The sequence below is a fragment of the Callithrix jacchus genome, chromosome 14 (genome assembly GCF_049354715.1).
Source record: "Callithrix jacchus isolate 240 chromosome 14, calJac240_pri, whole genome shotgun sequence".
NCBI classification, from domain to species: domain Eukaryota; kingdom Metazoa; phylum Chordata; class Mammalia; order Primates; family Cebidae; genus Callithrix; species Callithrix jacchus.
Window position 1 is genome coordinate 88,035,013 of NC_133515.1, and position 25,039 is coordinate 88,060,051.

The following is a 25,039-nucleotide window of genomic DNA, read 5'->3' on the forward strand; positions in this document are numbered from 1 at the left end:
TTTTAATTAATAAATATTTCATTCTAAAAGCAATTTTGAATTATATTTGTCATCCAGAAGGGGTTTTTGATTATTACTATACACTAAAGGCATTAAACACATATTACTCTTAGAAGTTTCTCCAAAAATATGGGCAAGGTTGTAACAATTTTGAGAATAATATATAAATATATTTAAATTCATAGAAAAGCTAATGCAGGGATACAAATATTATTAGGGTGAAGGTGAGACAAGCGATGCAAACATTTTCAAGTGTTCTTCAGAGGAATAACTGTGGACTTGGCAGTCACCTGGGGAAGGTCTTACCAAACTCCAAATCCCCAACAAGGGGAAGGGGCGGGGGTGAGGGGCAGCTGCTACTGAGGGACACCTGCCCTCAAAGGCTTCTCAGTTGTTTCTCTTTGCTTGCCTCCAGGTTTCAACAGCTATCTTGGAAACCTTCCTAAGGAAGCTGACAGGCAGCCTCTCTGTAATTAGAAGGGACTGTCAATCCTAGAAAACCAAGCTGAAAGGAAAGTGTAAGTGAAGATGTTTTAGCTCACAGCTCTGGGAGCTTTAAAACAAATAGCTATTTCCTAGTCCCTCCCAAAGAGGAGGTCATCTGCTCTAGGTGGCAAGCAACATAACTTCCACAGAACAGCCAGATGCTGGCAGAACCAACTGAGTTCGAATGATGCATTTTAGAGATAAAGGTACAAATGGGATCTTCCTAAGTACTCTTGACAAAGCCTGCATTATCACTGAGTTCCCAATAACCTTCAAGAGGGCCTCAGAGGAATGAGTCCTCTTGTGTTATGACCTCCTGACACATCCTGGGACAGCCCTGGGCCAGAGCAGTGCCTTCCCAGGTCCTGAAAAATCAAGACTTCCAGGCTACGAGAAGTCCAATCAGAGGCTTGTATGTCTGAGAAGCTGCAGGGGAAGCAGAGCAGTACTCAGGGAGAGTTGGCAGGCAGGGCTGGGGGTGCGGCCAGCAGAAGAGGAGTTCTGGAGCCTGAGCTTGGAACCCAGCAGGCTCCTGGGTCAGGATCTAGTCACCCACACCTAGGAGAGTAGGAAATCCACCCTAAGGAAAGGCCCACGTTTGATTTTTTCTTTACGCAAGCACAGATTAAGTGGTGAGTTCAGTCTCTGAATGTCTATCTCTGTCTCTGTCTTACATCTTACTGGAAGGCTAATTCTGCCCAAGTGAGGCCTTACTGCACAGGACAGTGGTAGTGGTAGTGGTAGTGGTATCTTCCTCTCATGTCTTCCCATTGCCCTCTGACAGGAGCTGGTTTGGGCCTTCTTACTTTCCAATGCTACTCCCAATCTGGAGATTGAGAAGTCAAAACATTGTTTTTGCTGGTAGTCTTATCCATTAGGGACAAATGTGAGGGCTTTTTTTCTTAGTTATTGCGGTCACTATCTACTCACTCTTAAAAACTATTTCATAGAATTAAGGACTGACAGCAACAAATATACCTTAGAAATCTATTTATTCAGCAATTATTTGTTGAGCCCTAGCTTCTGCTAAGTCTCATATGGCCCCTGCCTCATGAAGCTAGTTATCTAGTGAAATGGATAAACAGTAGTAAAATAATCATTTTACCTAATTATAGACCAAGGGCTAATTATTCTCAGGTAGGCTGACTAGGGGAAAAGGGAAAAGAACAGTGGCAGGAGGCTATGTTTACAGAGAGTTGAATTCCACAGGCATCACAATGCACTTTCGCTCCTACCCCACCTGGCTTGAGGCCTGTACTATTTGTTCCTTCCTGGTAGGGACTGGCAGAAAGCCACACTTCTGCTTAGGTCCTGGCTTTCATGAAACGGGACTTACAAAATGTCCAGGCAAGGTTTAGACTCAGCGTAAGGCCCTGGAAGAAAGCAGCCCTAGCTTTTCCGTTTCCACATGCTGATTCCCGTACCTGACTCACACATACTCCCACCTTGTTAAGTCCCCTGCTATCAGCCCCTGTGGCTGCTTTCCATGGTGAGCTGTGTAAACACCTTCAGTTGTGCAGCATGAAAGTAATATGAATCCAGTAGGTGGAATAAAGGCCACAACCCAGGGTGTCAGACAGGGTCAGGGTCAAAGTGGATGATTTAAGAGGACATGAGAAGGAGAGGGGTCAGCGGAGGAAAGGACCTCAGGCCAAGTTTCATAACAGGCAAGAGAGAAACAGGGCTGTTTGTTATACACAGTTGCACAGTTTGTACACTGCACAAAGCACCTAGTGGAGGAGATGAGTGAGGGCAGAACCCAAGCTCCACTTGCAAAACCGCATTCCTAGCAAGGGGTGCTATCTGTCCTGAGGAAGAACCTTCACTCACAGAGGCCAGAGAGGCATGGCTCAGTAAGCATCTGCTCAGAGAGTTGGAAACCAACAGACTCACGCAACAGCACATGTGAGCGATGACTGTCAAGCCTGGGGAAGATGGGCCTCCTCGGATTTTGAACACTACTGGAGTGTAGGTGGAGGAGGGCTGCTGGCTGGGTGCCACTCTGTTGTGACAAGCTGAGACCACAGGAGCCACTGGCTGAAACGTGGAGGCTCCTCACAGGCCCAGCATCTCTTCAAGTTAGGCTCCATGATCTAGCTCCATCTTCATTTCTCCTTCATCCATCTCAGCAATCTAGCCACACCCGGAAGGTACAGCTCGACTCCTGAGATTTCAAACATTCGTTTAAGAAATGTTAGTTGTTACACATGTCTGTGTTAGAAATGTAAACATTATACAAAGATGAACAAAAGTAAAAGAAGCTGCTGCCAAATTTTAGGATGAAAATCTTCCTTTGTCAGTAGCCTCCTTACTACTCATCCCTCATATTTGAAACCTGCTTTCTGTTCCCACTGGCCCCTGTAATTACTCTGCCTCCTCATTCTGGCAGACAACCAGTGCCTGTCTTTGACTTGTGGCCCTTCCTCCACCTCTGGCCTTAGGGCCAGCTGCTTCACTGCATCTTAAGTTTTGCTTCCTCAGAAACCTTGCCATGAATTTGCCAAGTAACCTCCAGTCTGGTGCCCGCTGCGCTTCACTGCTTCTCTAGGCCCAGGACTTTAAAGACTTAGCCCATTATGAATTCATGGGTCCAATGCAGCACTCACAACAAGACCTTTATTCATCTCTTAAATATAAGTCCTCCCAGACTTATTTCTGACTGTGGGTAATTCAGACCTTCAAGAACTCAATTCCCCACTAACCCTCTCCCTCCCCCACCTCAGCAAGTGGCTTTGGCTCTATTTTACTAGAAAAAGAAAGGTCTTTTCTTAAGAGGAACCCCAGTAATCTCTCCTGGACTTCACCCTAAAAGTCAGGGGCAGAAAGAGCTATGCCCTCTCCTCTTCAAAGTAACCTTTACCTGGGATCCTAAGGACCATTCCTGTTTGCTTTCTCTCTTGTATGTGTACTATTTTCTTTGGATAACTCCTTTTCCCGTCTGCTATTAAACATGCTCAGTCCTCCTTCTTATAAAAGATGATTCTACATCAACACCAAACTTTTACTCTAATTGAAAGTTGGTTAGATCACTATGGAGAGCATTGTATAAAAAGCTTATTTAAAAACAAATATTGTACTCTTTGCACCTCTGTAATCTCACCTTATGGAATATACCACAAATAAATAATCCACAAAAGAAAAAAATGTCACTTGTACAGTAGTTCAGAACAGAGATATTTACACTTGCAAAATAGTGGAAATACTCCAATTGACCAATGACAGATTGATTAAGCATACTGGCATCAATATGATGGGACACCACTGAAGGAATGAAATATTTGAAGTTACAAATATGTGGATTATGTCAATATAGGGAGGTCTGCCGATGAAGCACATTTTAATACACAAAATATATTTTAAGAACCACATATTAAAATTGTATATGTTTGCTGATAAAGAATAGAATTATTTTATAAAATAAAACATTTGATTCAATTGCTTCTTGTGGTTACAATTTTCCTCTCCCTGCTGCCATTCTCTGGTGACCAGCCATTGTTTCTATTTTTCTCTATCAATTTTCCCCTTAAACCACTCCAGTGTTTTAATGAATGGATACCCTAAGCAATCATCATGACTTCCTTCTACTTAAATCCTTAAATCTAGTTAAATCAGCAGCATTGAAACTTCCAGACGTTTTCTCTTCCCATGCTGAATCATCCTAGTTTCCCGCCATCTCCTTCCTTTTTTCCTAACTATGAATAGTTCTCAAGCTTATTACTCGGGGCTCTGGCCCCTGCACTCTGCATGCAAGACCTCTGGAGAGATTCCTTTGAGGGAATCTCTGCATTGCTGACTCTTACTCTACAGCTCCATCCACAACCTGACCCTCAGCTTCCGGTTCTGTGAGATCCCTCCACTTGGATGTTCTATAACCCACTGTCACACTGTTTCTAGTTCTCTGTGTCTAAAAAGCAACTCCTCTCCAGACTGTCTCTTCAAACTTCCTAATTTCTGGTTAATGTCACCAGTATTCTCCAAACTCAAAACCAGCACATACCTTCAGTCCGGTAAGGCTGCCCTGCCTCCAGGACCCACCACATTCCTGCCCACGGCCATTGCTTTGCTGATGCTGTACCTTGCCTCATGAAAAGCCCTCTCTCGTGTTCTGTCAATTCACAGCCTGCTCGTCCTTAGGGCAAGGTCAGGTTCTGCTTCCTCTGTGAAGTCTTATCTTTCTTTTTTTTTTTTTTAATGGAGACTTGCCCTTACTCTGCCACCCAGGCGGGAGTGCGATGGCATGATCATAGTTCACTGCAGCCTCAAACTCCTGGGCTCAAGCCATCCTCCTGCCTCAGCTTCCCTAGTAGCTGGGACTACACATATATACCACTATGCCCGGCTAATTAAAAAAAAATTTTGTAGATGGGATCTTGCTAGGTTGCTAGGCTGGTCGTGAACTCCTGGTCTCAAGTGATCCTCCCCTCTGGGCCTCCCAAAGTGTTGGTATTACAGGTGTGAGCCATTGGTCCTAGACTTAAGTCTTTTCTGATTACTCCAGTTCATAGTGACTATTTTCCTCTCAGTATCCTTTTGGAATTTAGGCTCTGTGATATCAATGACACCCAATGCACTGTTCTTTTCATTTCTTTTGCTTCTCTTCCTCAGTTGTCCTCTGATGAGTCTCCACATCATCCTGCAACCCAGCTCCAGCTTGTCTTCATCTCTGAAGTCTTCCTGGCTCTCACAGGCTCAGGGTGATTCTTCCTTCTGGCTTACCAAAGCACCCTTTCCCATAGCCAATACAGTTCCATACCCTCATGTTGTAGTGACATATAATTTGGTGTCCAATTCTTTTGCCAGAATATTAGCTGAGTTCCTTAAGAGCTGAGGCTCTGTCTTACAGAATAAAGCCCCAAAGATGTGTTTCTGACATGCAATATTGTCATTTGCACCAATCATTCCACATATCCATCTTGTCTTCCACACAGATTATAGTCTCCTTATGGACAAGGGTTGAGTCTCATTTCTTTTATATCCTATAGTGACTAACAATACAAAACAGAGAAAGGACTTGATGAAGGATATATGTTGAGAGTATGCTTAAATGTCTTGGAAGACAATATGCAAATTTATATGAATAATCTATAAACCTGGAAACTATACTTTTGGGGTAACAGAAGTCTTATCAAGTTGTCTCAAAACACTGTACCGTGCTATTTTGGGCCAACATAACACATCTCTGTACTTAGTAGTGACCCTGTTACTTAAGAGTGTTAATAGGATGCCTAAACTGAGAGCTTTCAGCTGTGAGCTCTACCCATCTAGAATCAGAACAAATCAAGGACCAAATCAGAGTCCCAGGTAAGTGTCAATGACCTTCACGGAAGGGGGTAGGGGTGGAGGGTGGCTGGCTGCCAAGAGTCTGGTGCTGCGGAAAGGCTTGGCTACACAGCATGTATTATACCACTAGAGATAAGTCTGCGTGAAACACTCCTCACATGGGAAGGGTATCCAGTTTCACCCACTGGTCTAAGACCTGCCCCTTTCACATGGCAACACATACCTTAGACCCAACTATGATCTTGCTGACTCAGAAGCAGCTAAGATTTCATTTCTTACCAGTCAGGAAACACCATTTAAATTACAAGGTGACCAGGACCACAATGACCTCAAGATAAGATGACTGTTTCTCCAACAATCACTCTCTCCGAGTGGTGGAGCTCCTCCAGCCAGCCATACCCAAAGACTTGCTCACTAATAATCCCAGGCAGCAGGGAAGGCCTCCACCCCATCTGGGACAAGTGTTTGGGTAGTCAGACCATTTGGAAGAAGAGGCAGATCCCGCTTAGCAAACATTTATCACAGCACAGACCGAGCTATGTGACAGGCCATATGTTCTTCAACTCTAAGTCCTGGATCCTCAGGAGGAAGCCAGAAGCACCCCTTTCCCAGTGCTCAGAGCTGGGCAGACTCCACCACCGGCAGAAGGTAGGTATCAGTCCTCTGGGCTGACCATCTAGGTGATGTACAGTGTGTGTGTGGATGGGAAAGATGAGACCAGAGGACGGCTGCCCAGCCAGCCCCTCCAAACAAAGCCAGCCCCTCCTGACACAGCCAGCAGCTGTGGAACAGAGGGAGTGGCCTAGCCCATGCCTATATAGAGCTTCTGCCCATCAGGTGGCCACCGGTGGTCACCCAACCCTCTCTGTACCTGGAAGGAAAAGGGGTCTCTGAGCTGATGGCTGAATGGAAAGTGACGAAGAGCAAAGGGAGAAAGGCGACTGTAGCAGGCCTTGGCAGGGTCTTTTAAAACAGACAATTCAGGTAGGTGCACATCACCCCAGAAATGAGCAAAAGCCTCAAAAAAGGCACCTGGAATACCAGCGAACTGGGAATACAGAGAATCTGAAAAGACAGGGAAAAGAAGGCCACCTGAAACAGAGCCCTGTGGTATACAAGATTTTATTAAAACCTTCTAATAAATTTAAACAGTAAAAGTAAGAGGCAAAGAAGCCTCTAAAGACTGCTTTGCTACATGGAATCTAGATGCCACTGGTTTCAAAATGTCATAATTAAGTTACAGTTGCTCAGTGCAGAAAAGCTTAGAAAACATCAACAAGCACTAAGAAGAGCCACTTGTTTTTAATCCCATCACTCGATCGCTTACGATCTGGCATATGCGCTTCTAGCAGTATCTTTTCATGTTTTTCTTTATAAATATGGTATTTTCCTTGACAGGCTATTTTTCATCCTGCTTTTTCATTGATATTAAGAGTTCTGGAATGAATATTCCAAACATTCTCCCAATGTTTTTAATGCTCATGCAGTATTTTATCTGGACAAACCTGACCAATCCTCAGTTGCTGCCACTTTGGTTGTTTTCAAGTTTGATATTACTAGTAATGCTGCATTAATAAAAATTGTTTACAAGTATGTCTACACATCTCTGATTTTCGAAATATTCCTAAAATGGTAATTTCTGGTCTAAGGACATATATCCTTTAAGCCTTTTTATATATAGTCAAACTACTAGGCAGATTTGAAGCCATTCTTCTTGCTCAGTTATTTTAAACATATCACACAAGTGGTATGTATCTCCTACATATAGGAAATAGTTTCAGGGAAAAAATCATTTTGCATGGAGTTAAAACATTTTAGATAGGACAAGTCTTTATTTACTTGAGGCAGATGAAGCGTCTAGAGCTTAAAACACTGATGTTATGCTAAAAAGTTGACTAACAACATCTGGTTTGTTTAGCAAAGCTGGTAGGGCATTGTGCGAGTGAATACAAGATCCAGGATTATGCCAGTATTGGCCAGCCAGCTCTACACACAAGAAAAACCATCCTTGGCCACAGCATGCTTCACCAAACTTGGCCAACTGTCACGCGAATATGTACTCCTGGCCAAAGGGAAGATTGGGTGATGGAATGTGAATTACTCAGCACAACCCATCCTAACTCCTGGGTAAGCAACCCAAAGGATGTATCCAAATGATAGGTGTGTCATCTTTCTATAATAAACATGACATCTGGCTAGAAAATACAGCTGGCCAACTTACAACAAAATGAAAAGCTCAACAATCCTTAAGGATTTTATCATAGTTTACCGGTAATTCCTACCAGAAGCAGTTAATAAATTACTATGTAAAAGGTATGCTGCACTAGCCAGGTCTGATCTAGAACTTAGCTACACAGTGTGCCAGCATTTCAGCTGGGGTCCCTTTAAACTTCCAGCCCTCTTGACATTAAGTGAGAGGCAGGGATTTTTCATGAAGGTCGTATGGTCAGATGCCATTTTCAATAGTTGGAAATTAAATGAGCTTATTAGAATAGCTATGATTATTTTAGCTGGTCAAGCGATGGAGTGACCAGCTAAAATAACAGTCTTAAGAAGAGGTGGTGGGGTAGGTAGTCAGTTAAGTACCCTGGGCTGCCAGCGAAGCAGCCTCTTTGGAGGGTCCTGCCCTCACTTAAGACCTTGGTTTGGTGCAAACTGCCTTGGCCTGCTTGAAACTGTCAAACACTATTTGCCCCAGGCAAGAAAGGCTCCAAGTAAAGTCAGCTGCTTCTTTTGTACCAACATGTATTTACTGAACAACTACTACTGCCCACTCTATTTGGTATTCATTAAATGACAAAAGCATACACGCTTCTTATAACAAGTCAAATATCAAAGCATATAAAGTTCCCCTTTGAGTCTCCTTTTCCCTTCTCCACACCCAAATCCCACCTCCCAGAGGTAAACAGTATTGTGTTTCTCTTTTCAATCTTTAGATGTCTATACATGGGTATTTCCTTCCCTACTGAAATTTATCTAGGAATTTAAATTCACTTTTGCTCTCTCACCTGAACAGCTTGCCCTGGTTCTTTAATTACTCAGTAGTCTCTGCTTGAGCCAGTCTGTAATTCCCTCCATCCAAAATGACCTCCCTTTACCTCTGCTCACTGGTGAGGTTTCCCTCCTAAGATGAATAGCTCCTTTCCCTTGCCCTCTGGATCTCACGGATGGAGAAGCTGATTTTAGCCAAGTCACCGATGAAATCTATGCCTCTACCAGTCGAGGAAGCCAATGAAGACCACATGCGTGTCCCTCACAAGCAAGAGCTCAGCAGCTTTTCTATTTCAAATGAAGACCACCCCCGAGACTGGCCTCCCTGATGGAGGACTAGCCACCCTCAAGCACACCACAACCCCAAGCATACCACATCTGTGCCTCCTAAAATCCAATGCTCCCATCCTGCCAGTCTTTCAGGTTGGCTGAATACATGGAGCAAAGATACATTTCATATACTCCTGTTTTGGCAGTTGAAATAATAATGCAAGTGCCAGTTCTTCCCAGGACAAACCTTCTCTCTGTCCCTGTCAAATACCAAGAGGGCTGCTGACAGATGGGGGCTACGGAACTAGGGGTCCAAGATGGACCTAAATCACGATACAATTTTGAAACCATTATTTGTTATTTTATACTTTAGTAAATAAAATAATGACTGGTATCTCTTATGAAGCAAGCACTCTACATATTTCTTTCATTGAATCTTCCCAACAACCCTGTAAAACAGATGGCTATTATTCCAGTCTTACTGGCATTCAGAGGTAACATAGCTCACCCAAGGCCACACAGCCAGGAGGTGGCTGGATGGGGATCTGAACTCAGGTCTGCCTGCTTCCAGAGGCCAGGCTGCCTCAGCACTTCCCAAGGATAGGTGTTAGAAGCCCCTATGGCTCCCAGAAACTACAGAAAGTTCCATTCTGAGAGCTGGAAGAGAACCCGGCTGCTGCCCAGCATGCACGCTCCTCCTCTCAGCCTCTCCACCTTGCTTTCTGGAATGCGGTAGTCTCACATATAAGAAGTAGAAAAGACTTCAAACACACAACTTCTGTTAGTCGATGCAAATTAGAAAAAAGACCTTCTTAAAGTCAGAATGCATGAGAAAAAAATATTATTTTTAAGGTGGCAAGAATAAATATTTAATTAGACAGTTTGACACCAAATATTGCCTGGCTTTGCAACATCTCAGATGGCAAAACAAGTCCTTGTCTACAGGGCTAATTACAGACTACTAAATTATTTTTATTAAAACCCTTTGGAACATTACGGGGATGAAGCAATGTGGTGCTGAAGAGTAACTCTACTGTGGAAAGCTGGAGATCTAATCCTGACTCAGCCACTAATAACCACCAACATTCACCTGCCTAGTGTACACAATTTACAAAGTGTTTTTACACATGTTCCACATGGGTTGGGTGACCTTAGGCAAGTCATTTAACTCTTGGTGTCTCGTGTCAACTTTAGAAATGAGAGCATGAAACTATACCATTTGGGGTCACCTCCAGTGCTAACATCCTAAGGGAAGGAGCCTTGGAATCTTTACAAATGTGTCTGTAAGCAAATCAGGGCAGATGCATTCTGTTTTAAAAAACTGTATTTTCTGTTCAGCTCCCGACAAATGTCACTTGGCTAAATTCAGGTATAGCTCATAAGACGTTTGCTGCCAGTTAGTTGGCTCAGTTTCTAGAGAGGACCACATGAAGGCCTTTGGTTGGATTCCCATATGGGAACTTTCCTCCATTCAGTAGCCTCCCAGCATGCCTAACTCCAGCCAGTTATCTTACAAATACAACATCATAACGTGTGCCAGCATGAAGGAAGGACTGGAAGAAACTCATCTTCACAATACATGCACTATCAGGATGGTAGGTCAGAAATGGCAACATCACACAGGGATATTATCAACACCATTCTTTCTCAATTCCAAGATTCACAAATCCCTTCCTCAAGTCTTGCCACTTCCTGACTGTTCTAATGTTTCTAAAATGAGGATGTACCTTGGAATCAACATACATTTTTGATCTGGTAACATTAGATTATTTTACCTAAAACCTATTGGTAAATTGCCGGCGTGTCTTAGAACCAAGAATACAGTCCTACAAAACCACAACATCGATTACACAGACTTAGGTCTAACTTGGTTCAAATCATGTGCCTCTCCTTGTTCTTAACAATGACACTCGTCCCTGACCTGGGTAGAGTGGCATCTGGTTGGTAGTACCCATCTCATATCAGCCAGGGACAAAGCAACCCCTTGTTCATCCCAGGTTGGCTTTTGATCTGTGCCTATGCCTGGTTCATGCCTTAGACACATAGGTAAAAAAAAGAAAAAACAAACAAACAAACAAAAAACAATTACACTCAGCAACAGCTGGATAGGCAGTGCCCAAGACAAGTGTTAGTCCTGTTTCCTCATAGCAGCAGTTTAAAAGGCATCCATCATTATTTCATTAAACACTGGTATGGATTTCAAAGGCAAATTAATCCACATAAAAACCACTGTGATCCTCTGAAAGTGTTATATCCCATGGCAAACTGGAAAGGAACATTTTACTTACACCCTCCTGATCTATCTAGCCTTGACACATTTTCTTCCCTCTTAATTCACAACCCTCCACCCCAGTAATATCGCTGATTCCCAAAATACACTCAGCCCAGGAGGAGCAGCTCTCCAGCACAGCTGTCTGCTCCTGCCCTGCTCGGGTATTTTGGTGAGCTATGTGACACAGGACCACACAGAAGGAATGCCACTCTCAGGCCCCACGGTTCCCATTGCACCACAGGCAGGTGCATCCCACCAAACCCCAGTCTGGCATTCGAAACAGAAGAAATTGCCCTGCTGGATGGGGGCTATAGTTTTCCTGAACTTCATCTCTATGTTTAAAACTAGGGCGACAGCCGTCTTGGCTACTGTAAACTAATCTGATGGGCATGGGGGCAGGGAGTGGCTCTGAGGAGGCTGCCAATAGGCCATGATTGAGCAAAGTAAAGGAGTGAAATAGTTATTTCTCAGTGTTTGCAACCCCAGAAACTCCAAATGAGTGACTCCTTCACCATGATTTTTAACAATGGACCATTGGTTCCTTTTGCTATCTGGAGTAAAAAGCCCAAAGCCTCTTGTGTGGTAGATGCAGCTTATATTTACATGTGTTTTCTAAAAGCACACTGAAATTTGGAAGCCAAATCAAAAAGAAGTTGACAATGAGGTACACACATAGTAGTTAGGAGCCCTCAAGTTGAGACAGGTTTATTAAGAGTTTCTCACTTTGGGCACTAACTCTGACTTCAGCTCAGTTCTCCTGGAAAAAGAAACCCGTTTGGGCCCTCCTCTATTCCAAAAACAGGGACTGTGAGATGGGCAGGTGAAGGGGGAGCAAACATAACCCAAGGAATTGTCCAAATATGCTAGAACCCCTATGTGGTGACACCCCGTACAAAGACACAGCTGCAGGAGGCACAGTGTACAGGCCTCACACCTACACCGTGGAGAAGCTTTGATTTTTCTGCTTCCTCTCCACTCCGCGCACATTATGTTAAAACTCACTACTACCCAATCAGTTAATTTACAGGAATCCAAGATCAAGTCCTGCCACGGCCCTTTCATACAGAAACAGTAAGCACTTCCTATGGATGGTATCAGGCCTGTTTCCAAACCTCACATAATCCCAGGGTTGCAGTGCCATTTAAGAAATTGCATTTTAAAGAGTGCCACAAGATGCTTATTCACAACAACACACCGGCAGGAACTTGGAGCTCCCAAACGCAACCTTTCTCCCTTCCCTCCACTACTTCTACTCCCCGGTTCACACCGCCGGCCGGCCGGGCAGTAGCTCAGCCCACTAGAAGGCCACCGGGCACTAGCCGCGTTCATAAACGCTAGATGGTCACGACGGGGCTGAACCCTTCTCAGCCAAATCTATTCGGAAAGCCCTGCAAGCTCTGAGCAGCCCGTGAGAACTGTCCAGACCTGCTTCCCCAAACCGGCCAGGCGGGAGAGGGTGGGGAAGAAACCCGAGGCCCCCAGGCTGGGCCCAGCGCGATGTTCCCCCTCCCCCAAGTCTCCCCTCGCTCTCCAGTCACTCTTTTTCTGGCACATCACAGTGGATAACCAGAGAGGCCGGGAGATGTCAGGCCTAGGAGGAGCGAGGAGGAGGGAGAAGGGAGAAGGGACAAGCGCGGACGGAAGGTAGTTTGGAGGAAGTATCAGTCCTGGGCAGAGGTGTGGTGGCCACGTCCAGTGCGGAAGGACCCCCAAGGTGGATCCGGAGAGAGGCAAGGAAAGGGAGGGGAGGGAAGAGGAGGGGGAGTGGCTGGGGAGGCCGGGCCGCCGAGGCCGGAGGGAGCCGGGCTACGGGGATGGAGGGGGTTGACCTGCGCGGGGAAGGCGCGGTCGGGGTGCGGGGATGCGGGTGAGGAGGCAGGGGCGCGGGGAGCCCGGTTCCCCTCCCCCAGCCCGGGCCCGGGCCTCCCGCTGACTCAGCCCCACGGCGTCGGTCTCCTCGGCCCGGACTCACAGTGCGAGAGGCGGCTACGGCGGAGGCGGCGGGGAAGGGGACAGGCGGCGGGGGCGCTGCGGCAGAGGCTGCGGCTCCGGCCGGCGGCTCCGGGGCGGAGGGTCCTCGCTGAGGCCGCCGCGGTCTCCGGCTTCAACGCACAGACTGCGGGGGACGAGGGCACTGCGCAGGCGCGATGCGACCGCCGCTGTCAGTCCGTGCGGGGCGGGGCCTGGGCACCCGCCGTCTCCAAGGCAACTGGGCGGCGGGAGGAGGACAGCCCCTACCTCCACCTTGCCTCGGCGACTGCGGCGGGAGGCGGGGGGCGACAGGAACAGCCCTACTGCGTTGCCGTAGCAACGAGGAGAAGAGACCGCCTTAGATGTGTGCAGCGATACCGAGGAAACGCGCCTACCTTGTTACCATAGCAACTGGGAACAGCCCCTTCCTTTTTCCTTGGCAACAGGGTAACAATCCCTCCACCCTGTCTCAACACAGGAGGAACAACTGTGTACACCTGATTCCAGTAGCTGGATGACGGATTTTCATCTTTTATGGCTACGAAAAAGGAAAAAGAGACGTTTTCTTCTCTTTCAGCGACGTCGAAGAGCTAAGGCTGGATTTTATCTTCTCTCTTGGTGTGTGGCTTCCAATTACAGACTTTTTCTCTAATCCCCAAATTCAATTTTTTTCTTTTCTTTCTTTCTTTTTTTTTTTTTGAGACGTAGTTTCACTCTTGTAGCCCAGGCTGGAGTGCAGTGGTGCGATCCCGGCTCACTGCAATCTCCGCCTCCCAGGTTCAAGCAATTCTCTTTCCTCAGTCTCCCCAATAGCTTGGATTTACAGGTGTGCTTCACCACCCCCCGCTAATTTTTTCATTATTAATAGAGACGGGTTTTCACCATGTTGGCCAGGGCTGGTCTTGAACTCCTGACCTCAGGTGATCCATTCCCCTCGGCCTCCCAAAGTCCTCAGTGTGAGCCACCATGCCTGGCCCCATTTTTTTCTACCTAGGTTAAACATTTCCTTTCGTCTCCTACCAGAGAGTACACCTTTACCTTTAAATCGAGCTGAGAAAATTGTCAAGCCACATATCACTTAAGTTTTTGTCAGCCTTATTGCCTTTCTCACATTGCAAGGATAAACACCTCTTATTTCTTCATCTTGCTCACTATCTGGTTTGCAGTCTACTTCTTCATAACTAGTGCCCTCTGACATGTCCGTTCATGTTCCCGAATTCCCTCCTCCAAGTATGCCTTTATGGATCTCCTCGTTCTTTTCGGTCCCCCTTTCCTCTCCACCCTTGCTGTCCTTGCCTTGCACTGCTCTGCTCAGGGCTCCAGTATGTTCTTTCCCCCTGTGACTTCAGCATCTTGGTTCTCTTCATGCTGATGTCTTCCGGCTCTTCCTCCCTCAGCCCTGACTCCCATGGATGCCTTTAGGTCACCTTTGTACCCACCCCGTACATTCCTCCTTTCTTACACACACCTTGCACTCTCATCATTTGTTTACCTGTCTGTATCTCCAGTCAGGCTCTGTCACCCTGGTGGGCAGGAATGCTGTCTTTTTCCTCAGCTCCCTCAGCATCCGGCACAGCATGTGACACATAGTAGATCCTGAGAAATGTTTACGTAATTGAATCAAGTGAAGACAAATATTTTCCTTCTTGTTTTCTCTGGCCTAACTGCCTCAGAGTCTCAGTCCACATTTTTCTTATTACCTTTACACATAGTTTGTCTTTTAGTACTATGCTGCTATTATAAGTCTCTCATCTCCTTAGCTTTCCATCCTGTTATTTCAGACTCTGGCCCTCTCTATTTCCTGAATTTTCACCTCTAGCTCTTCTCTCTTCCATACTCTCCCAAATGTTTCCACTAAGGTTTCCACTAAGGTAAATTTCCTCACTGGGTACCAACCCTGTGACTCCCGTACCCTCCATAATCAGCATAAGCTCTTCGCACCTAACCATCCTGATCATCCCCTAACCAGCTCTAGTCAAGCCCTCTTGGTGAACATTTCTGGATTCTGCTGGACTTGCTGACATGCCAGAGATGCTGCATTCTCTTCAAAGAACTCAAAAGCAAGAACTCACAGCCTAGCATTTCTCTTCCAAATCTCCCTGTCTAGCGCCCACAGATTCCACCTCAGGACTATTGGTCCCAAAGCACCCCAACTGAGCCCATTTTCTTGGAGAAAAAGAAGGAAAAAGTTATAAATTGAATGATTAAGACAAGAGAAGGGACACAGCCTATCCTCTCCTCTTCCACCTAAAGCAATTCTCAGAAAGGACAGAGCTCTTTATAGACAATAATTCTCAAAGCAAATCAAGGGGTTAGAAGAGTAAAAACTCAGGCTAGACTTTATTCTAGCCACAGAGTTGGAAAACTGAAGCTGTTTCCAGCTACATCTGCAGGGTATCTGGGTGTCACCAAGGCAATAGGGAAATCGCACACTCAGTTTACCTTGCTTTCTCTGAAGTTCCAGCTCAGCTTCATTGTTACAGGTATAGACTTGGGTGGTGTAGACTGCCCTGAGTAATCCTGAGATGAGACTATGATCCTTGTAACCCCACCCCTTTGTCACACATGAGGTACAGGATCATTCTACAAAGAGTTCCTTTATCCTTCACCCAGATTCTCCACATATTAACATTTTACCATGTGCTATGAACTATTTCTACAAAATGAATCACTCTAATTTCGTGGTTTAAGCAATAACCATTTTCTCCATTTCTGTGGGCTGGGAATTCAGGAAGCATGACGTTGGGTGGTTCAAGCTCAAGGTGTGCTCGCAGTCAGATGGTGGCTGAAACTTAAAGAGCAGGGTGCTGGCAACATAAAGGTGGCTGGAACCTTTATGTTGTCTCAGTGCTTATTGATCATTTGTGTTATTTCTTTGCAAAAATATCTAGTCAAGTCCTCTGTCCATTTTTGAATTGAACAGTTTTTTTGTTGTTGTTGAGTTTTAGGAATTCTCTATATATTCTGGACATAAATCCCTTACCAGATAATATATGATTTGCATTTTTTTTTTTTTTTTTTTTGAGACAGAGTCTTGCTGAGTCACCCAGCCTGGAGTGCAGTGCCACAATCTCAGCTCACTGCAACCTCCACCTCCCGGTTCAAGCAATTCTCCTGCCTCAGTCTCCCAAGTAGCTCTGACTACAGGCATGCACCACCACACCCAGCTAATTTTTGTATTTTTAGTAGAGACAGGGTTTTGTCATATTGGCCAGGCTGGTTTTAAACTCCTGCCTGCCTCAGCCTCCCAAAGTGCTGGGATTACAGGCGTGAGCCACTGTGCCCCGCCCCAGGACAGTTTTCTGATACTATTAATTCCACTTCTTTTGCTTGTGTGTTTGTCTGAGACAAGGTCTTGCTCTGTTGCCCAAGCTGGAGTGCAGTGGCATGATCATGGCTTACCTATAGCCTTAAACTCCCGGGCTCAAGCAATCCTCCCACCTCAGCTTCCCAAGTAGCTGGGACCACAGGGGCATGCCACCACACCTGGCTAATATTCGTTGTTTTTTTTTTTTTTTTTTTTTTTTTTGAGACAGAGTCTCACTCTGTCATCAGGTGCCAGGCTGGAGTGCTGGAAAGCAGTGGCGTGATATTGGCTCACTACAACCTCTGCCTCTTAGGTTCAAGCAATTCTCCAACCTCAGCTTCCCGAGTAGCTGGGTCTACAAGCATGCACCATCACGCATAGCTAATTTTTGTATTTTTCAGTAGAGATGGGGTTTCACCATGTTGCCCAAGATAGTCTCAATCTCTTGACCTTGTGATCTGCCTGCCTAGGCCTCCCAAAATGCTGGGATTACAGGCATGAGCCACCGCGCTCGGCCTAATATTCTTTAACATTCTTTTTTGTAGAGACAAAAAAGAATTAAAGGAGACTTTAAATTCTCCTGGTCTCAAACTCCTGGGTTCAAGCAATCCTCCAGGCTTGGCCTCCCAAAGTGTTGGGATTACAGGTGTAAGCTCAGTGGCCGACCCTAATTCCACTTGTTTTTGAGGCAGGGTCTTGCTCTGTCATCAAGGCTGGAGTGCAGTGGTGCAATCACGGCTCACTGTAGCCTTGACTTCCCGAGCTCCAGTGATCCTCCCACCTCAGCCTCCCTGTAGCCGGGAACACAGGCATGTGGCACATGCCGGCTAATTTTTGTGTTTTTAGTAGAGACAGGTTTTCACCATGTTTCCCAGTTGATCTAAAACTCCTGAGCTCAAGGGATCCACCCACTTTGGCCTCCCAAAGTGCTAGGATTATAGGCATGAGCCACCGTGCCTGACTTCCACTTCTTGAACTCCGGACCTCAGGTGATCCACCCGCCTTGGCCTCCAAAGTGCTTGGATTACGGCCTGCCTGACCTCCACTTCTAAAATGCCTTTCAAAAACTCTTCCCTTCTTTATCTCCTTCACCTTTACCATCTCTTGCCTGGGTTTCTGCAGGGCTTCCCACCTGCTCTCTCTGCCTTCAGTCTCTCTCACCTCCAATCCATCCTCTATACCATTGTCAGAAAGCTCTTTCTAGAAAATAAATCTTATCACATAACTATCCTTCTTAAATCCCTATGGCTGTCCTTCTCAGACCTGCTGAAACAACTTCCAGGATGGGGATTCATGTAAGGAAACAGGATGGAAGAATTACAGATTAGCTACATCTTCCTCATTTATTTTTAGGGCATTGCCTTTTTTTTTTTTTTTTTTTTGAGATAGGGTTTCACTCTGTTGCCCAGGCTGGAGTGCAGTGGCATGATCTCGGCTCACTGAAGCCTCTACCTCCTGAGTTCAAGCAATTTTCCCACCTCGGCCTCCCAAGTAACTGTGACTACAGGTGTGCGCCACCACCCACAGCTAATTTTGGTATTTCTTGGTAGAGACAGGGTTTCACCATGTTGGCCAGGCTGGTCTGGAACTCCTGACCTCAAGTTATCCTCCCACCTTGGCTTCTCAAAGTGCTTGGATTACAGGTGCGAGCCACTGCACCTGGCCTTCTTTTTTTTTTTTTTTTTTTTTTTTAGGTAGGGTCTTGCATTCTTGCCCAGGCTAGAGTGCAGTGGTGTGATTATGGCTTATTACAGTCTTGAACCCCTGGGTTCAAGTGACCCTCCTGCCTGGCTCTCCCAGAATGCTGGATAACAAATGTCAACCACCAGGGCTGGCCTTTTGAATTTGACTTATAATAAATATATCTTTGCTGGGCGCGGTGGCTCATGCCTATAATCCCAGCACTTTGGGAGGCAGAGGCGGGTGGATCACGAGGTCAAGAGATGGAGACCATCCTGGTCAACAAGGTGAAACCCCATTTCTACTAAAAATACAAAAATTAGCTGGGCATGGTGGTGCGCCCCTGTAGTCCCAGCTACTCAGGAGGCTGAGGCAGGAGAATTGTTTGAACCCAGAAGGTGGAGGTTGCGGTGAGCCGAGATTGTGCCATTGCACTCCAGTCTGAGTAACAACAGCAAAACTCCGTCTCAAAAAATAATATATATATATATTTAAATTTTATTTAGAGATTCAGAAAACAATATTTTAATTTTTATTCATTTAAATTTATTATTTATTAAGGTAAACATTGTTATATTAAAACAAATAGACATAAGATGAAGTAGAATGTAAGAATCATATGATTTCAAAGACAAGACTTTTAAAAAGTTTGCCCTGGGAGCTGCGTACCGAATTGGAACCTCTGGCTTAAGAGTGATCATGTTGCTCCAGTATTACCTTGACAAGGAGGGAGATCGGGTCTATACGCTGAAGAAATTTGACCCAATGAGACAACAGACCTGGTCAGCCCACCCTGCACGGTTCTCCCCAGATGACAAATACTCCTGAGACCGAATCACCATCAAGAAACGCTTCAAGGTGCTCATGACCCAGCAACCTCGCCCTGTCCTCTGACAGTCCGTTAAACTGATGTCTCTTCTGCTGCCTGTTACCCCTCAGAGACTCCATAACCAAACTCTTCAATCCTTGAGCCCTGATGCCTTTTTGCCAGCCGTACTCTGTGGCATCCAGTGACATCATGGCGATTGATCATGCTTGTGTGAGCCTATCATGGTGGTATCACCCGTAATGGGAGCATGTTTGACTTTTCTCATATTTTAAATTACTGCGAGATTATTAAAGACAAAATGATTTGGAAAAAAAAAAAAGAGTTTGCCCTTTGCCTTCAGTTATTATGCTTATCCCATTTTCCTTGTAGGAAGGCCTCACACTCAAAGACCACATCTTATCTACTTTTGTATTCTTAGCACCTTGTACTTTGTATTTTTAGCAAAGCAGAAAATCTGATCTTTCTGTACTTTTCCCAAGGTGAGTGGGCAAACCAGAGGAGGGGAGGAGTCTAAGAGGGCGGGTTGATTCTGTGAGTTGCAGGGCTAGAGTTTAGATTGGAGCAAGCAAGCCTGCCCTGCCCCGGCTGTGAGGTGGAGGCAGGGAGGCGCTGCAGTGTTGGTAATTGTTACCAATGTGTTCATTATTCATTATTCATTCGAAACTAGCTAAAAGTGGAACAGGGCACTGAAATAAGACTGATTTCCACAATATAGGAAACTTTTGGCAGAATTTTGAATGTTTACAAGGGACTTGTGTAAGTAACACACAATTTTGCTGAGGAATAAATTTTAATTACATGCCTTGAAGTGAATGAGCTCTTATTTAGAAAGTGCATCAACCCTCCACCCTGCTGGAGTTACACAAGCACTGGGTCCATCGCTTCCTAGCTATGTGACCTTGGCCTTGGCTTTTCTCATCTGTGGTTGTGATGGTTAAATGAGATAATGTGTGAAAAATGCCTGGCATTGCCTGATGTACTATAAATATCCAACAAATGGTAACTACCAATACTAACAAAACTTTCATTAGGGCCAAGAGGCTGCTCAATATCCCCTCTTCACCCCAGTTATACCTTCTATATAGAAATTAGTATGCAAATTGAGAACTTGCAAAGCTCTTAAGACACACCTGTGAACATCAATTACCTGCTGCTTCCAGAATGCCCAGCAACTCAGGGCCCCAGGACTATTCTTTCACCCCTCCCAGCTTCTGCATCTCCATCTGCTGTTCCAGATGCTCAGTAGGCACAATCCGTGCTTCTCTTCATAGTGGTCACCAACTCAAAATTCAAGGGCCAATCTATGCAAAGGTAGCATAAGATAGAGGTTAGGAGCACTGGTTGGGGAGTCAGATGGACTTGAGTGAACATACTAATTCTACCACTTACTAGCTCTATGGCAAGCGATTTAATTTAGTTTCTCCATCTGTAAACTGGGGACAATAAGAGTAAATACCTTGGGGAGTTAGTATAAGGATTAAATGAGATCATGTTTATTAGGACAATGTGTGGGCATTAAACACATGGTATTAGCTATTATTTCTTTTTCCTTTTTCTTTTTTTACCCTGGATACTCCAATAGCTGTTATTTCTATTTACAAGTGAAGTGTGAGCCAGGTATGGTGGCTCACACCTGTAATCCCAGCACTTTGGGAGGCCAAGATTGGAGGATTGCTTGAGATTGGGAGTTTGAGACCAGCCTGGTCAACACAGTGAGACCTCAACTCAAATAATAATAATAATAAAATAAAAGTGAAGTGTTACATTCTTTGTAGAGAGCCTCCCAAAGGAGGTAAATTTAATCGTTACCATGGCATGTTTAGTTGTCTCTTTCTTATGGTAGTTCTATTATTTCATAAAACTAGCATATATTCAGATCTGACTGTGGCCAGGCATGAGTTACATACAATTTCTTATTACCTCCTTGTTTTTCTTTTTCTTTTTTTTTTGAGGTGGAGTTTCGCTCTTGTTACCCAGACTGGAGTGCAATGGCACGATCTTGTCTCACTGCAACCTCCACCTCCTGGGTTCAAGCAATTCTCCTGCCTCAGCCTCCTGAGTAGCTGGGACTACAGGCACGCACCACCATGCCCAGCTAATTTTTGTATTTTTAGTAGAAACGGGGTTTCACCTTGTTGACCAGGATGGTCTCGATCTCTTGACCTTGTGATCCACCCGCCTCGGCCTCCCAAAGTGCTGGGATTATATGCGTGAGCCACCGCACCCAGCCAACCTCCTTGTTTACCTTCTGAGGTTGGTATTATTCCTATATCCACACATAAATGACAGAGGCCCAGAGAGGTTAATAACTTACCTAAGATAACGCAGCTAGTGAACATCAGAAGTGGAACTTGAACTGAAAGCAAACACCCAAGTCCAGACTTCTTTCACTGTCCCATGCTTCCTACATTTTCTGTTCTACAATTGTTCATCAACATGTCCTTTTTTCAAACTCACCTCTAAATGTAGAAGCTGCACTTGGCTCATGTTGCCATATCTCACACATGCCTGTTCTCTAAGCATGTAGTGGACAGAGATAGGGAACTCCTGTAAAGAAACCTAAACTAGAATTGCCGCATAAAGAGAAGACGCCTTAGTTAAATTTGAATTTCAAATAAACAAACAATAATTTTTAGTATAAGTATGACACAGACATTATTTGGACATACTTAAACTAAAAAAAATATTTTTTATCTGAAATTTAAATTTGGGCATTCTATATTTTTATTTGCTGTATTTGGCAACCTTATCCTAAATTCTGAGATTGGCCTTGAAAGGGACAACTTCCTCCAGGGAGCTCCAGATGGTACTCAACGTGGATGGATCCTGAGCTGCTCTGGGGGCAGGGATTGAGGCCTGGTAACCTGGACACACCTGCCATTCCTTGAGCTTTTCTGTTCACATCTTAAACCAAAGCAGTGACCACTGATGAGCTGAAAGCGCCATCTGGAGGCCTTTACAGGTAGTACAGTGGCCAGGGGCCATCCCACAGATCCAGGACTTGGGAGAGCAGAGAAAGGCCAAACCAGACAGAAGCCACGCAGAAAAGGAGGCCAGCCTGGAGGTGGCCAAGGTCAGGGGAAGATGGATCTTCCTGGCATTTTCGGTTTGCAGCAGCTGCTGCTCCGACCACCTGGGGGTGAAGTCACTCTCCACAGGAGGTTACTAACTAGGGCTTCACATTCCTAGAATCCTCTGCTTTTCCAGCTGTTCCCCAGCATCTTCCCCAGGCTGGAATTCATGGCCTTAGGAAGAGCACCATGATCTGGGTTGACTGAGGGTATTAAGGCTTATGCTTGAGGGTGGTTTTAAAAATCTTTACCCTCTGTTCTCAGAGCCTCATCAGTCATCATTACCTTCTAAGACAGAACAAAGTCTTTAATCGTATAGGCCAGTAGACACAGGGAATTTCAGCTCCATGCCAACCTTCAGTCAGTAACCCATAAGTATATAGCAAAGCACTTGGCATACAGTAGGTGTTTAATAAGCATTACTTCCCTGTTCCCTCTGGACTGAATACCTCTCCTCCTCACCTCCATCTCGTCTTCCCAGGCTCTCTGTACTATATGAAAGGCTACCCTTAGCATCTCCTTCCTCAGTCTGGGGACACAGGCACTGAGGGCAGTGGCTCCTGGTGAACTCACCTCCCAAGCAGGCATGGCCACCCGTGTCCCCAAACAATCCTCTCAGAGCAGCAGAAGGCCAGATTCGCGGCATCTCTGTCAGCCCAGGGTTCAGATCCCAGGTCTGACTGTGGAGAGATGAACAGAAAGGCTGTGGCAGGCAATCCAGAAAAACAAAACAATGGAAGAAATTTAAGGGATGCACCAGTGAATGAGGAAAGGAGTCAAAAAGATTGCTAGGTTGGGAAGCAGACGTCTTGAGGGAAGATGTGTCCAAGACAGTTAATCTCCAGAGTCTCTCCTCTCACTCCCTCTCAGGAACCTCACCTCACAGCCCACCGAAACACCTTGCCCCAGGGGTGGATGAGGCTGTCTGAGGGCCGGGGAGGATCACTGGCTCTTGGAGAACCCAGGAAAGGGCAGCAGTTCTGCTCGTTGCTCAGCGAGGGCCCATGTCGGTCATCTAACAGGCTGGCTTGGGATTCTAGACTGTCCAGGACATAACGCACTATGCAGGGAGGGTGCGCTGGCAACTCTTGGGAAGTCCCATGGGGACTCCTGCCTACACGCTGAGTTTATCAGCTGCTCAGGTATCAAAGGTTAGCCGGGCATTGTCTTTGATTCTGCAAAGCCCTGTTGGTCCTTTCCTCTGCATGGGGCAGGCACTCTCTCTGGGTATCTTCAGTCAGAAAGCTCCATTCTGGTGGGTTGATGCCACATTTTAAGATAAAGATGATGGCCGGAAGTGGTGGCTCACACCTGTAATCCCAGTACTTTGGGAGGCCAAGGCAGGTGGATCACTTGAGGCCATGAGTTTGTGACCAGCCTGTCCAATATGGTGAAACTTCGTCTTCACTAAAAATACAAAAAATTAGCCAGGCATGGTGGCACACACCTGTAGTCCCAGCTACTCAGAAGGCTGAAGCAGGAGAATCGTTTGAACCTGGGAGATGGAGGTTGCAGTGAGCCAAGATCATGCCACTGAACTCCAGCCTGGGCAACAGAGAGAGACTGCGTCTCAAAAAAAAAGAAAAGAAAAGAAAAAGAAATGCAAGTTCTTAGGCCCCACACCATATCTACCGAATCAGAAACTTTGGTGTGGGGCTTAGCAAGCTGGGCTTAAACAAGTCCTCCAGGTGATTCTGATGCAGGCTAAACTCTGAGAACAACCAGCTTACAGAAAGCATGAGTGTAGTGGGCGGAAGTAAAGCCTGCAATAATGTGTGAATATTGGAAGAGTTGTTTATCAATAAGATTGTTCTGTGTGCCTTCATAGGGAAGTTAGGACAAAGGGGCACAAACTGAAGAGAGACAATTTTGTTTCAGTTAAGGAAATGGTATTGAATAAATAGAGCTTTGGGGGAGTGTGATAGTATGCCTGCTGAAGGCACGCTGTCACTGGGCTAACCACCCTGTGTCCAACGCTAGATGAGTGATTGGTTAGGGATGTGGTAGAAATTTCTGCAGAGGTTTAATTATATGTGCACGAGAAGTCCGCAGACTCAGATAATCCATGATTCATTCTTCCTGCAAATACTCTTTTCTTCTTCAGTTCTCTTTTATCAAGAGCCAGGGCAAACTTTTGGTTGTTCTGCCATTCCTGAGAACCTCTTTCAGCTGAGTATTTAAAGCTTTTTGTTACAAACAGGCAAAAACTGAGGGCAGGTGGCTGTTCTAGCCTGCTGGGCAGGATTTGCTCAGGACTGCTCCATTCCGGACCAGCTGTGCAGCAGCCTAGGGAACAACTTTCTCTACCACCACCATTCTGGAACTTTCCTTATTTTCTTGCTTATGTTGAATGTCCTATTTCCTTCATCCCATGTCTTTTTTTTTTTTTTTTTTTGAGGCAGGGTCTTACTCTGTCACCTAGGCTGAAGTGAGTGGTGCAATCTCAGCTCACTGCAGCCTCCACCTCCTGGGCTCAAACAGTCCTCATGCCTCAGCCCCTGCAAGTAGCTGGGGCTATAGGTATATGCCACCACATTCAGCTAATTTTTGTATTTTTAGTAGAGATGGGGTTCACCATGTTGGACAGGCTGGTCTTGAACTCCTGACCTCAAGTAACCTGCCTGTCTCAGCCTCCTTAAGGGCTGGGGTTATAGGCATGAGCTACTGTGCCTGGCCCCATGTCTTTTTATTATTCATTTTGGTGGGGCACACCCTCAAATTAACTCTAATAGGCTACAAGGAAGTTCAATTTTTTCAATCTTGCGTGTATGAAAATGACTTTATTCTATAATACCTTAACAGTTGGTTGACAGTTTGGCTGGGTATAGAATTCTAGGTTAGAAATTAGTTTTCTCAAAATTTAGAAAAATTGCTCCATGATT

General features: G+C 45.5%; 1 protein-coding gene, 1 non-coding gene and 1 pseudogene across 8 annotated transcripts in view; 2 read left to right on the top strand and 1 right to left on the bottom strand.

The window, feature by feature from the left end:
- Positions 1–14,851, bottom strand: part of MAPRE3 (microtubule associated protein RP/EB family member 3) — a 57,605-nt gene extending 42,754 nt beyond the window's left edge. For 5 of the 7 annotated variants that reach the window (XM_008981005.5, XM_078349680.1, XM_078349682.1 and 2 more), the window contains exon 1: positions 13,272–13,419. The gene's annotated coding sequence lies outside the window, so the exon portion shown is untranslated. Of the gene's footprint in view, positions 4,609–13,271; positions 13,420–14,762 lie in introns of those variants that run through there. The other 2 variants (XM_078349695.1, XM_078349693.1) reach the window with 2 other exon arrangements.
- LOC118147611 (small nucleolar RNA SNORA48) lies at positions 10,939–11,073 on the top strand. Its single transcript, XR_004734053.1, has one exon. It is a non-coding gene; the product is annotated as a small nucleolar RNA SNORA48 (small nucleolar RNA).
- A 3,555-nt stretch (positions 14,852–18,406) lies between the features above and the next one.
- LOC103788044 (H/ACA ribonucleoprotein complex subunit 3 pseudogene) lies at positions 18,407–19,373 on the top strand (annotated as a pseudogene).
- The last annotated feature ends 5,666 nt before the right edge of the window (positions 19,374–25,039 follow it).